At 42.8% G+C, this 14,959-nt stretch overlaps 1 protein-coding gene across 1 annotated transcript in view; it reads left to right on the plus strand.

Moving 5' to 3' along the window:
* The first annotated feature begins 5,415 nt into the window (after positions 1–5,415).
* PRDM1 (PR/SET domain 1) overlaps positions 5,416–14,959 on the plus strand; it is a 102,842-nt gene continuing 93,298 nt past the window's right edge. The window contains exons 1-4 of the mRNA XM_072855592.1: positions 5,416–5,582; positions 6,108–6,132; positions 6,236–6,329; positions 7,074–7,112. The gene's annotated coding sequence lies outside the window, so the exon portion shown is untranslated. The remainder of the gene's footprint in view (positions 5,583–6,107; positions 6,133–6,235; positions 6,330–7,073; positions 7,113–14,959) is intronic.

The raw sequence follows: 14,959 nt of genomic DNA on the forward strand, positions 1-14,959 counted from the left end.
CCCTCATGACTGGTATGAGTAATACATAAACAAGACAAGAGGAAATGGAAAAGAGATCTTAGGAAGTTTCTGTACAAGGCATAGTTAACTTGTGGAACACACTGTCATAAGATGCCATTGAAAGCAAGGTCTTGATGGAATTCAAGGAAAAATTATATATGGATAATGAGAGTTATATTCCTAATTCAGATAAGAGTATTTTTATACTGTCATGTTTAGAAGCAATACAAATCTTAATCTCTAAGTAACAGGACAGAGTTACATGATTAATCTATAAATGCTTTTCTTGGGTTCTTACAGCTTCCTCTGAAGTAGCCACTAGCAGCCATAGTCTGAGGTTGAATATTGGATACACCTTGGACTGAGCTAGTATGACCGGTCCCATGTTTTTACATCTCTCCTGGAACAGCTTTCTTTCCTGGACAGTTTTTAGCCTTGCTTGCTAGCACCGAGTCTGGAATTGAATTCACAGAATAGAAGTACCAAATATGACACTAAAATACTAAGTAGCACAAACCAAATAATGTTCTATCCTTTTCTCCACGTTATTATGGCACTTATGTGAATTAGGATGTCTCATTGACTGTCAGAAAAATATTAAGTCTCCAGATTTTTGAAGATGGGACTTGGGAGCTTTTGAAAAACATTACCTACCTACTGTCTGAATAATAATCTGTAATGTATAAACTGTTTCCTCCTTGACCTATTCAAAATAAGAATCATGACCATTTGTCTGGTTCTTCACGTGTGGCAGAGTCAGTTTGACTTTCCCTTCCAATTTGAGTAATTGCTACAGGAAATCTTTATATTTGTGTTCTAATTTTGGGACTTACATTTGTTTTTAGTGGAACTAGAAAAGAGTACAACCATGCAACATAAATTTATTTAAAACTACAAAGAGAGAAGTTCCACTCTTATTTTTGTTCCTTAACTTTTAATAAGAATAACTTTAATTTAACACATCTGGGCAGCTTGCAGAATATCAGATAGTGCCTGCATATCCTGTGTTCTAAGTACCCTGGACAAATACAGTGACCTAACAAATAAAAAAAAAAAAAATCTCAAATTAAATAAAGCCAAGAACAACCACTGACACTCATAAACTACCCTTACAGACCTGCAACACTATTTCTTTGCCCTTCCAAACACCCACCTTCCAAACACCCTAGAATTAGGCAAAGGAAAAAGTAGGAAGGTTGTACCCTGAAAGAAAATACGTTCAGTAAATCCAAGCTGTTTGAAGCTTAGAAAGAAAACAGGCAGCAAATTTCCAGGTTTCTAATACAGTAATTTCTCCCTCAGTACGGACTGTGCTTCAGTACCCATACCTCTGCTAACTGACATTTCAGAGGGAAGGAAATTTCTTAACTAGACTCCTTGCCACTTCGGATCAAGCACCTTCCACATGGGACAGCTGAAGCAGGTTACAAACCTGAAAGCCGTGGTCGTTACAATTGCTGAGATACGGTGGACTGCTTCACACAGAAATATTATTTACCTTGTACAGAAAAAGTAAGTCACAATGTCTTGCCCAAGGTTATAAGAAGCCTGTCTAGTTCAGGAACAGAAAGCTCTTCTCTAATTTCCATAGCAAGACCACCTTTCCACACTGTATTTAATCCAGCCAGCCCACCTCACACAGCACCGCACTTTTGTCACATTTTGTCCATATCAGTTGTCTTTACCGTCGAAGGACAAAAAAGGGTGTAGACTGCCCCAAAGCACTTTTCTGTCAGCTCTTTTCTTCAGAACAGGATGCCATTTAGACTCATGCATACCATTATCATAAATAACCTCAGAACTACTTAAATCACAGTTTGCGCAAGCATTTGGAAACAAAAATGTGTGCCAAGTATACATTTCAATTTATCCTTCCTTCTCATTTTTTACTTCTAAACCTTGGTAAATTAGCATATTGTGAAAACTACATAAAGGGACAGCTTTGAGTTCGCTTGTTCGTCCCTTCACTGCTCAGCACCCTGGCATGTGTTCCCTGTGTACCTTGACATGCAAACGCAGGCTTGGTCACCTCGGATCATTCTGCTATTGATCATTAAAATGTTTTTCTGTTAGGCAGCACTCCTCCCTGTGATTCTGGGGATGGAAAGCCGTTTAGTCAGTTGATTTAAAAATGTGTTTCACTTGTTTGAGACCACTTTTTCTGATGTTAAAAAAGCCAACAAACAAGCAAAGCCCCCCAATTTACTTAAAACATCATGGACACTTGATGGACACTTAACTTGATATTCCTTTAATTCTAGCCTTTTGTAAGTAGAACTGATGCTCTTTTAATTGCAAATATTTAAATTAAAATGCCCTGTGATGAAAGTGTGATAGCAAATAAATAGGTTCCTGCCTCTTTTTAAACTAAAAAAGAAAAAGTAAAGTTGCTTCCTCTCACTTTCTGTATTTTCTGCCCTTTCCTTTTGTTATCCGGGCATCCGAAGGTAATAGAGCTTGATAAAAATGCAGCTGGGGGGGGGGACGGACACGGGACGGGACAGGACAGGACGGGGACAGGGGGAGGAGAGGGAAGATAGATAACATTATTCCAGGCCCTTGCTCTGTTTTGTTAGAACAGATTTAATCTTTGGGCAGCATCAGAAGACAGGCCTGAATGACCGCGTGATCATCTCTTCACTCTCTCTTCTTTTATCTATCTGGATTACTCGCCACTCTTTTCAGGTATGATATCTCACTATTCTTATTTGGTAAATTAAGCTATTGTTTGCCTGTATTTCACTTATTGTAAAATGTTTTCTTTCTTAACTTTGGCCATTGTTCCTGGATAGTGAGCATGCTGTCACTGGAGAGGGGATGTGAGGAGGGAACTATATAATTGGGGACAGATTCTGACATATTTTGCCAGTTAGCAGTAGCTTGCTGTCTAGTGCTTTTGATTTCATAGGGGTTTCTAGCAGAAAAAAAATGGATAAAAGGGGTCAAATTCGGCCTTGTAATTGAAGTGAAAATTAAGGAAAGATTATGAATATTATGGAATATGGAATAGTCTCAAATGGCAATTTAATTTTCAAGTTAGCAAATACTCAGAATAACAGGCCATGCACTGGATGGTTGTTGAGAGAGCATTTGTTCACAGTCTGATTTATCAGTGCTTCTTGTTGCCTCATGATAAACACTAAGGAAAGGAAGAAACACAAACAGAAATGTCACGGTCATTTTTGTTCCATTTAACAGTGAATCTCAAGGCTAATGGCTGTAGTTCAGAAACAGAAACCTCAGGACAGAATACTAAAACGTGTGGTGCTGGGACTTCATTTGTTGTCACTGGAATGTATATTCTGGGTGGTAATCTTTTATCTAACTGCACTTTGAAAATAAAAACCCCAAAACAAAACCCACTATAATTATATTTTGCTTGTGCATGCTGCGTAAAACACGCCAGACATTTGGGGAGAGCAAGCTGAGGTGCAGAGGAACCACACACCAGCATGTGCTAGTGCTTCACAGCACACACAGCCTGATGGTCAGCCCTGGCATCAGCCGAGCTTCGATGAAACCCAAGGGATTGCTGCCGTGCTTGTGACGAGGGCTCAGGAGAAGGTGGTTACAGGCCAGGTCATTAAAGACGATGAACGTGTGTTGTGCCATGTTTGATGACTGTTGAGAGAAGACCAGAGTGAAAGAGCTTACATAAAAGCATTAACAAGGATGTAATGCCAGTTGACTCACTCGGCACAACACTGTCTCTGCACAGAGCACATGAAGCCATAATTAGTGAAGTAAGTGCTGCCGTGTCTTCCGGGAGCTGTTGGGAGCCACCAGCTCTGTTACATGGTTAATGACCACCTGCCCGCGAGCGCCGTGCAGCTGATGGGCCTTTCACAGGAGGCGCATAGGGAGCCTCTCTGGAAGAGGCTACTGCTCTTTTCCGGCTCTCTCCCCTCTGGTTTGAACAGTACCAACATTTAGACCAGAGGTGCTCACAGAAAATCTCCTTCATACAGGAGGGCCACGTCCACGAGACTGGGGTGCCTACAGTGACAGAGGGGAGCAAGACAGAAGTTGTAAATCCCTTTTCCTATTTAATTACTCTTTCAAAATGAAGTAGGGAGGCAATGGTATTTGATGTACTTGTGTTGAGTGCACCTCCCACCCTGGAAGTGTTTATTCTGAGCTTAAAAAACTACAACACTGGGACAGATCCATCCCTGGTGTAAATGTGGGTCGCTGGATTTGCTGTCGGTGGGGTGTCCTGCTGGACCCGAGCAGTCCGTGCCCGTAGGTGTGGGGGCAGAGTGCTTTGGCAGGAAGCGAGGAGAGGACCTGTGGAGGCACCGCCATGTCCCCGTGCCGGACTCTGGAGATAGCCTGAGGCGACGTGCCCGGCGCAAGGCATGGTGCTGGCTCTCCAGCGGGATTTTCACCAAGATCTGAAGGGATCAAGCAGGTTGAGGGGGGACAGGACATACACGAGATCAGTCCTACTAGAAACTGGGAAAAGCATCCCTGCCTGCAGGTCTGGAATGCCCCACTCCTAAGAGTCCCCCTGCTGCACTCCTCTGCTGCAGCGTTACATGCCCTTCCCCAGCCAGGAGCTCCCACAGACGCGGTTATCTTGTTATTATTATTCTTTTTTTCCTACTTAAAAAGCGAGAGGACGGCTGACAGCGCTGGGCGCGCAGAGCCGTTACTGCCGCCGCCGCCCCCGCAGCGGGCCCAGGGGCGTCCCCGCACCCCGCCGGGCCTGAGGGGAGGCCGCAGCCCCTGCGCGGCCCCGCGCCCTGACGGCGTGGGGGGGCCCCGCTCCCCCCTCAGCCCCCTCTGGAGCAGGGGAAGGAGCGGGACAGCGGGCGAGCCCCTCGCTGCGGGGGCTCCTGTCAAGCGCCGCGGCCCCCCGGGAGCCCCTCGGCAGGGCCAAAGTGAAAGTGAAGCGACTCCCGAAACCCTTTGGGGGTGGCGGCAGGAGCCATGTGACAGCCGGGAAGCAGCCCGGCCGCACGGAGCTGCGGAGGGCGATTAACGGGAGGCGGGGGGGGGTATGATTTCTAACGGATACGGTGCCCCCCCTCAGCCCGCCGCGGCAGTAGCGCCGAGCGGCCCCGCGCCGCCTCTCCGTTCCCTTCCCTTCCCTTCCCTTCCCTTCCCTTCCCGCGGTCCCGCACCGCAGGAGTCTCCCTCCGCGGCCGCACTCGCGCCCGTCCCTGGCGGCGGCGCGGGAGGCCGGGCAGGGCGGCGGGGCAGGGCAGGGCAGGGCAGGGCGGGCGGCTCCCCCTCCCTCCCCTCTCCTCCCCTCCCCTCCGCCGCGTCCCCCTCAGGCAGGGCAGGAGCGCGCCCCGCAGCGCTGCCCCCGGGAGGAGGGACTCGCCTCTCCGGCATGGTCACGGCGGCTTATTAGGGTGGTCGTCTCCCTCTCTTTTCTCCTTTTAATTATTATTTTTAATCTTCCTCCTCCTCGCCGCCGCCGCGGCTGTCACTGCTCTCACCGTTACTCTTCTCACCGCTCTTCCCGGCGTCCCGGCGCGGCCCTGCCCCGCCGCCCCTTTGTGCCCGGCGCGATGAGGCGAGGGGCCGGCGGCCGGCGGGCGCGGCCGGCCCGCGGCGCCCTGGGGCAGCGGCAGGTAAGCGGGGCGGGCGGGGGGCAGGCAGGCAGGCAGGGCAGCCGCTGTGTACAGCGGGCGCGGGCGGGCGAGGTGCCGGTGCGGAGGGCAGCCTCGCCCGCGGCGGGGAGGGCGCGGAGCGGGGCGGCGGTGCGCAGTGACACCCGAGGCCGGCCCCCCCACCCCGCCGTCGCCCGCCCCCGCAGCAGCCCGCTCCTCACCCGCGCCGCCGCGGCCGGCCGGGTCTGTGCCTTCCTTTGTTTTATTTAGGCTGTGTATAAAAACTTGTTATCACCGCCACCCAAAAGGACACCCCCTCCCTTCCCCCCATCCCCAGTTGAGACCTCTGAGGTCTCTGCCCCTTCCCGGCTCGTCCCTTGCTTTAACTCTCTCCATCCCATCCCATCCCAATATTAAACCTGTCTCCTGCTGCGTGTCTTCCCTCTCTCCAGTCTGCCCACCCCGCTGCCCTCCCGGGTTCCCCCCTCCCTCCAACCTTTGTGCCTATTTTGATTTATTTTTTCTCCCCCTCGTTTGGTTTCTAAGGGACTCCCCTCCAACCTGTCTGTAGGTATGTTTGTGTAACCAGACACTGAGAGTAGCTGTCTGCCGAGGAATTAACTCGGCAACCCCCAAAGCTTAGTTTGCATTCAATAGAGGTGTTTGTTTTTCAGGTTTAAACTTCCAGACGGGTTGAAGAAGTCGCCCGAAAGGAACCACTTGGCAGATTTTGTTTCCTCCCTTGAAATCCCACTGGACGTGGAGCAGGTGGGGGATCAGGAGGGGAGAGATTTTGGGGGGTGGGAGGGGGTAATGGGATGGAGAGTGACGAGGGGCTGAGTGGTGTGGGAAGGAGGGGAGAAGGGCTTTAAAGTTGGGAGAGTGGAGCCGCGCTTTCCCCCTTCCTCTCCTCGGAGGGCAGGGAGGATAGCTCAAGGCTCTCGCTCTCGTTCGTTAAAAATAAATACTACAGAAGTTGGCAATTTTTGTAGTTTTAGAGAAGTGGATTCTCTCCAGGATTAACGTAAAAAATGTTGATGTTTGAGGAACTGCCCTTGCTCAACCCGTAAATAAAGTGGAGATGTTGACAGTTTGTCTAGCCTCTGGTAGACGAGAACAAAAAACATTTCATTTCTTGAAGGGCATCAATAATTGTGAGGGTGGGAGGGAGAGGAAGGAGTTTAACTGTTAACCTTTATCTGGGATCGTAAATGAGTTGAAACTCGTGTTTCTGAAGCTTCTTTTATGCATTTGCTTTTCTGTTTCCCCCCCCTCTGCTTTCCTTTCCTGGAGATGGTGAAAGGTAAATGAAAACGATGATGCTCGCATTAATTGGGCGAGCAGGCAATTTTATGGCTCACCAGTAAAAAATAAATGCCACGGGAAAGTTGCTGTTTGTAGTGCAAGCGGTGGGAAAGTGGTCTGGAGGGTGCATGTGTGGGGACGGCAAAGCAGCGGGGCTGGCTGCGGGTTGTGCTCTTACTTTAGGGGGTTTTGGTTTTGTGTTTCCAGATCGTTCACTTGAAGACGCCGGAGGACGATTTGTGGAAGGTAAGAGAGCCTCTTCCCCAACAATTACATCCTCTGGGGCCATGTATGGTGCATACCTGAGTATTTGCCTACCACTCAGGCCCGCAGTACCAGCACACTCGTGGCTGGGAAGCGATAAATAGGAGAATGCCGAGCTGTTGCTGGCCACGGTGTGGATATTGGGAAGCACAGCATTTTTTAGCAAACAAATAAGCTGCTTTTACGCACTGAGATGCTTGTTAAGCTGATGAATTCCTCCCTTCCAAAAAAGGGATACCCTTTCTTTTCTTAATCAGGACATAGCTTAGGAAAACAGGAGATGAAGAGTACAATGAAAAAGTTTCTGTTCCGACTGTTTTCTACACATGGAAGTAATATGCCTAACTTAACATGTAGGTTGTTTCCAACAAAGATGTTAGATGATGATCAAAGATGATTTCGGCATGAATTGGGGAAAAAAAATCCTTGTACTTTCTTAATTGCAGCTTTCCCAAATGTGTTGTTATGTTACTTTGGCATGATTCTTGTCTGAAGTGAAATGAAATGACTCTTACTACTTCTGAAAATAAACTGTGTCCAGCCACCAGAACTTTCTCCTTCCTACAGGCTTAATGAAGTGAAAGCGGGAGATCTTGGGGAGGAGGCAAGGGTGGGAGAGATACAGGATCATAAAATTTGGCAGAGCAAGTGGTTGGGGGGGGTGTCTTTGTTAGTTTGTCAGCATTGCAGTTACAAGCAAAATATGCTGTTCCAGTAAATGCAAATTCAAGTAATTTCAAATGAAAATTGTAAAAATGCTTTCCCATTATTTTTTTCTTAGGAAGAACAGAGTCTTTCACTTGATTGTCATTATTTTGTCATTCTCTTGTCTAGGAATCGAAAATACAAAGACTGAGTAATGCTACTTATTCTCATGAGTTACTGTAGAAATCTGTACAGCACACTTAATTCTGAGGGAGTTCCTCTTCCCCCGCTTTAAATGAGTCCCTGCCAGCAACAAGTGTGTTGATATATGAATCTGAAGGACTTGGGCACGATGCCAACTCAAGCAATTTAAATGACATGGTTAATAGTGTCTACTGTCCTTATCACACAGTAGTTGTCTTTAATAAACTCAGTGAACTTCCAAGTGATAATCGTGGATGACAAATTAACTTGAGTCCTAGCTCTCCAGTTCAGATGAATACTGTTTTGCTCTGACTGATAAATATTAAATGCTAATTCCAGATGAACTATGAGAATTTGCAAAATATACCTCTCTCCTCTAAATATGTGATTTCTTTCAGGCAAGTAAGAGCCAATTAGATTATCTGAAAGAATTTCTAATGCTAAATTGTTCCCATGGATTTTACTGCTAGCAGTGTCATTTTCTTAAGTTTTTCTGTAGTAATAAATTTATGTGGGACACTGCATCCTTCAAATGAATATTTACCAAACACCTCAACAGAGGAAATAATTTTACATAAAGTAGGTAAGCCAGTATAATATATCTAACAAATTAAAACACTCTGTAATTCCTGTAAAGCATTTTGGATGGCAGTGAAAATGAGTGTTCCATCAATTTCAATTTGAAATAGGTAACCTTTATAAAGCAGTTAATATAATTTCAGAAGTATGCACACTGGCAAAACAGTAAGCTGTTTCACAGTGGGAGTTTTAAAGTTTTTTGAGTAGATCTAGTACTCATACTGACTTTCCCCTTGTAGAATTAAAAGATTATGACATAATATGAAACTACAGAAGAAGAGGGAGAGTAGTACAATTGACAGTTTAACTGCAAATTGCATGTATGATTGCTTAGATTATGATTTTTATTTTTTCAGATATTTGATCCTAACAATATCTTTGCTAGATCTCATCTTCCTGATTTCCAAACCTGATAAATCTTTCCAAAAGCCGTAGAAATGCTCATGTTCTCAGCAGCTGTTAAGAGCTTGCTAAAGCGCTTAATAAGTGTTTCATGTCTTGTGGCTGTAACTGAAATACAGTGCTGTGTGCTTAACTGATAAGTTTGGAAATGCTCTTCTTAATGGCCAAGATTGTATTTTTGAAAATTAATACATGAATGCAGATTGTCTAATGTCACAGGTTTGATTTCTTGTGGCTTTGTTTGCAAAATTCATTCCTTTGAGGCTAGTGAAAACTAACGAGATTCTACCTATGTCTTAAAAGTAACAATAGATACATAATAAAAATTGTCACTTATTTCCCTAAAAGCCTTGTACAATGAAGTCTGACAGATTTTTTTTTTAATTCTATTTTATGTCTTGCCAATCATAGTATAGCTACGATGAAAGTTATTTAAGTGTTAGCTTTTGTAAAAGTGAAAGACCCAACCTGAGGTGGTACTGAAATCTTGTCATAAAACTCCTATGGCTCAGAGAATGGGGCAAAGAGGGGAGCGTGCCTTTATGTATATATTCACTATATATTAGATATGTTAATTTCAGTCATTCCTTGATAGTATGGATCTGCCCTATTCACTAAAACTAAATATTTGTTGGTTCCAAGTAACATGTGGAAAGATACTGGATGATGTGAAGGCACAGTATTTCTAGAAATGGTTTTTGATAGTTGATAGGTCACTCCTCCTTTTTGGATGTTCTGAAATTATGATAGTGGCTTTCTGATACTCAGGATGTGAAGTTAAAAGTTATCTTCATTGTTAAGCCTTGAAATTTATGAGTTTTTTCCCTGCAGCCCTCCTCAAACGTAATAGCTCTTTCAGTTTCACAGTTGGCCTCATGTTCCACTTTTCTTTTTGCTTTGAAGGCTGGGTGGAAGGCTTGTCAGGGTTTGCAGTTGTACTGCTCCGTGCAGGGCTGGGTGGCTGGGCTTGAAACCATATGGGTGTTCAATTCTCTTCAAGAATTGTTGCCACGGTTCCCTGTTCCTCTTTCTTATTAGAACCAATGCTAAGGATCTCTTCATTAGCAATGTATCACATTAGAAACCACACGCTAAGGATCACGTACTTGCATAATGACATTTTGAAAGATAAGGCCTTGAAGACTTGGGTTTTTTCCTGGTGAAAACTGGGCATGTTAAATACACAGAAGAAGTGTTCAGGTTCAGAAAGATTTACAGATATAGTGCATCTGAACCATTTCTCTCTAAATATCTTTCTTTTTTATCCTCCTTTGTTTGCCATGTTCATCACTTAAGACCTAAAATTGCTAGCATGCATAATAAGTACAATCTTACTACTGTAAGGAATGTCACTGGAGTAATGGGAATAATTTTCAGTGAAGCAGTGCCCTGTGTTTGCAGAATGGACTAGCCCTTGTCTTTTAAGCTCCGCAGGGCAGGGAATTGTCTTCGAAGTATTTTCTGTAAAGTGCCTGGCATGTCTGTGTGTGCCAAAAAATGATAAATAATAACAAACAGTAGTTGACAATTTATGTAGACTTTTTTTTTTTAATTATTATTTTGGAATTTGCCTATAGGGTACTTTCTAGCAAAAAGAAGAATGCCAGAGTGGCTTCCAGCTGGGGCAAGATGTGCTCTGATGGCGAGAGAAGCTTTTAATCGAAATAGAACACACATTTAATCGATAGTATCTTCTGTGAAGCTGTTGGGCCAAAACATCAACTGGTGTAAATCAGTGTATCTCCACTGAAGTCTGTAGAGACACAGCTGACTTACACCAGATTATGTGAGTGTCCTTTTTGGCTTTAACAGTTTTCCTTTAATCTTCTTGCCATTTAAACTTTTACTATGATCTGCCCACATTCCAGAAGTGTGGAATGAAGATGGGATAATGTTTCCTTACTTTTCTCCTCCTTTAAGCCTTTAAGGCTCTAAGGCTTTTCTTTTGCGTGATGATGATGCTTTATTAGTTATATATGCTCTAGTCTCCCCTTCAAGCCTGTCCTCCTCAAAATCACACCGGAAAAGGAGTGTAATTATATTCAGAAACACTTTAGTCTTGTCTAGCTTGCCAGATGCAGGTGTATTGTAAATAGCTTCCCGATCATACTGTATTTGTGTTTAAAGGTTCCTGAATACTGTTGTTAGTAACCTTCTTAGTAGCAATTTGTGTCACGTGAAGAAGTTTAGAAACGTTGCCCCCCACATCTATTTCCCAGAATAATTTTGTGTCTGCCAAGTGTCTTAATGTTTTAGTTACTAAACTGCATCATCCATATGAAGTAATTGAAAATGCTGAGTGTGTACATCTTGTGTGGTGGGAAGACTCAAATGATATTTGGGCAGTAAAGAGGATAAATAAATTTTTTTTCTTTATCTTCCAAGCCTCTAATAAACATTTTTGAAGGCAGTGTTAGTAAACTAGTTCTTGTTAGACATGGGAAAACTGTGTTTGAGTAGAGGGCCACTCATTTTCAAAAGTTCAAGCTAAATCTTGTTCTTTCCTATTGAAGTATAATGCCATTTTTAGAATTTCAGCACAAATGTTTTTAACAAAACTTGCTTTGTTAAGTAATGCAGAAAAGTAATCAAGATTGTTAGATGATTGCCTGAAAATTGATGGTTTTGAAGAAGGATGGGATACTTGTGAGTATGTGTGTGTGTGTGTGTGTTCAGATTTGGAAGCAACAGAGAAATCATAAATCCTAACACACGCACACACACAGAGCAGCTATGAGGAGAATATGATTAATTGCCTAATCATACATTTTTGCTCAAACGTCTTCTCACCCTATGCCCAGTTTTTCCTGAGCTTTATAAACTAATAACATTGTCAGTGAAAAAAGAAGTAATAAGATGAAAATATTGTGCCCAGATGCTGCACTGCAGAAGGTCACATAGAAGTGTCTGTAGAGCCTGATAAAGAGTGAATTCTGCAAGTGGAAATGAGCATACTCCATTTCCTTTGAACTGACTGGAAAGTTACTTTCCTCTTTCCAGCTTGCCAGTTCTTCCAGAGCTATAAAGGACCGTAGTAACTAAACCTTTCACCAACATTTTATTAAAGCAGGAAATATATGTAATTACAACATTTCAAGTGACTCAATAAAGATACATAGAAAACCAATAATATATGCAATAATTTTACTTCTTACAGGCACTCAGATGTCGATTTCCTTTTTGTTTGTAGTTAGGAGAAACTTTGGATGGAAACAGGGCTGCAAAAGGGCAAGAGCTGATGCCAAAAAAGTAAAGCACGTTTCAGAGCCTGTCTTATTTTCTATCAGTGATACAGTCTTTGCAGAAAGTGAAAATATTCTAACAAAACTCTAAACTCGACTGTAAGGCTGTAAGAGTTAGCCATTTTCAAAAATGTGTGTCTCTTCAATATACTTCCAGCTTGTGCAAGATGACATGTTTTCAGTCTTTTTTTGTATCTATTTTATTGTCAGAAACACTTTGCAGGTCTTAAATTAGTCCTAGTGGGATGTCAGCTCCAGTTGAGTTATGACAGTTTATAGCAGCTGAGGATCTGATATAATACTGACTTGAGAGCCTGGTCCTGCTAATGTAACATCCAATGAAGTCAGATTTCATAGATAGCATGTTATGGTGAGGAAAATTGAACTTGTAGATTTTTATCCAAGAATTTCCTAAAAATACAAATTTATAAGATGCTTTCGTAGGAGAGGGAAGTCCTGTTATTTCACTGTTTTTAATGGTTTTCTTAAACTTCTGTATGGTATTTACAAACTCCAGCTAATGATGAAGAATCAAATGCCATAAACTTGCATTGTAGATTGCTATGTCTAATGGTGTTTTTAGGGTTGCAAATACTTCACTGGCATTTAATTTATAGCTAAAATAGAATAATTTCTCTGTTCAGTTCCTTAAGATTGTAACAGCAGCTTATGAATTGGAGAATGATTTCTGTTAAATATTTTCAAGTAATTATTTTTTTTTTACCTTTTTAATGAAATTGCAGAAGTGTACAAAAGACAAGAGGTGGATGTTGGGAAGTGATTTAGAGAAAGTAAAACAAGAAAATAATTTTTTAAGTGAAGATCAGTAAAGCTAGAAATTATTGCTTTTGTGTGAACTTTGTTCCTAAAGAGAAAAACATCCCCAAAAGATTTTTTTCTTTTAAAGTTTTATAAATATTGTAAAACAGTGGAAGAAATTATATATTGTGGATTGCTTTTGTCTGTAGCGAGGATTTTTTAAGGCTAGATCTCAGAGGATTTTATATATTAACTACAGATCACTCCCGGCCAGTCACAAAAACTCTGCATGATGCCTACTCATGTAAGGTTTTTGTTTTGAAATCAAACTTTTTTTTTGCTTCTGCATTATAAACAATTTGAGTAATATATTGGACACACTACATTGAACAGCAGAACACCCAAGTTTGGCAGATCGGGAGTTTTATCCTTCCACCCTTGCTTGGCAGTCGTGTTTGCGCAAGTTAAATGTCCAGTTGTATGAATCTGATTGCAGCGGGAGGGGAACACATGGGATGGTGCAGACAGAAAGTTGTTCGCGTGGGAGTGTTTGCAAGATCAGAGCCTTGTACTGTAAGTTGGCCTTCATGATTTCAAAATGAAAGCATGTTAACCTATAAGCTTAAAAAGTTACCCTTAATTTAAATATGCATTGACAGAATCCTAAAGTCTTCTAAGCGCTCTTCTGCTGTGCGACTTCGTATGCCGAGTTATCTATTACAGAACTTACTAATGAAATTAAAAAAAAAAAAAATCTGATCAAAGCAGTTGTTAGAAATGACACTATTTGATAAGATCATCTACCGAAAATAAAGGGGGAAATGAGATCTGACTGAGGTAAAACCAGGTAAATAGCTTTCAGCTCTGCTTTTGTTATTCAAGAAGAAAGAGAAACAATAGGTGCTGTTTAGAGTCAGGAGCTGCCCTTCTAACCTCTGCTGCTCTTAAAATGCCTGAAGGTTATTGCATGGTTCATGGTGGCTTTTATGCTTGCAGTTCCAACTTTTAATTTTCTAACAAAAGGAGATGCAGTACCAGCCTGCTGATAAACACCGAGCAGAACAATCAGAGAAAAATGGAAAAATTCCTCACTCTTTTTTTCCTCCTGTCCAGTTACTCGTATACTGGCATATTTGTAACAGGAGAAGAGCACTGCCTCTTATGTTAAGCTGCCAAAGCCAGAGACTGGTTTTTAAAAAGTAGGAACATTATTTCTACGAAGATGGGATGTGCTTTTGCATTCAATAGCCCCAGCCCAAACAAATGATTTGTTGCATGCTGTTATGGGGAATGATCTGAACGTCCACAGGGACTGTATCTATTTCAACAAGATTTCTAATTCTTGCTGCACTGGCAAAATGGAGTCGAGTTAGCCTTAAATCCAGCCTTCTCAGCATCAAAACTACAGCTGCCTGGCCCAGAAGTGTTCCTGCTGAGCATGAGAAGCACCCTTTTCTCTGTGAGTTGTAAAGCGGTGCACAGTGTAAGTAATACAGACGAACCTCAGCCAGCACTTTGGCCCGGTCCTTACATGTGCTGCTTGAATTTGTTGGCGTGATCATTGCCGGTGTTTAGAATACCGTGCTTGCTGTGATGCTTTGTACTTGGATACTGGTGCGATCAGAGGAGAGAAGGGGTCAACTTCTGAAGGTATTGTTTTCCAGCACAGCTGAAAGTAATGGAATGTAACAGTTTTAGGAATGTACACCTGTGAGTATATAATAAGAGAGTATCTGTTTGTGTATTTTCACCACTGACATTCAGATCAAAGGTCCCCTAGGTGTTGTTGTAGTAAGAAAAAGGGAAAGGGGCCACATGCCTTACCAACTCTGACCTGTCGTCTTCCTTGTTGTTTGCAAGTTTTCACTAGAAAATCAGTCATGAGCCTGCTTCGATGATGTGACTTACTTTCAGGGGTTCACTTAGTGCATATGGATATTGAGTTCAAAAAGCAGCAGATGCAGGTCTCAGTGATTAAAAGAAGAAATACTATCAGCA

Source organism: Ciconia boyciana, chromosome 3 (assembly GCF_034638445.1).
Source record: "Ciconia boyciana chromosome 3, ASM3463844v1, whole genome shotgun sequence".
Lineage (NCBI taxonomy): Eukaryota > Metazoa > Chordata > Aves > Ciconiiformes > Ciconiidae > Ciconia > Ciconia boyciana.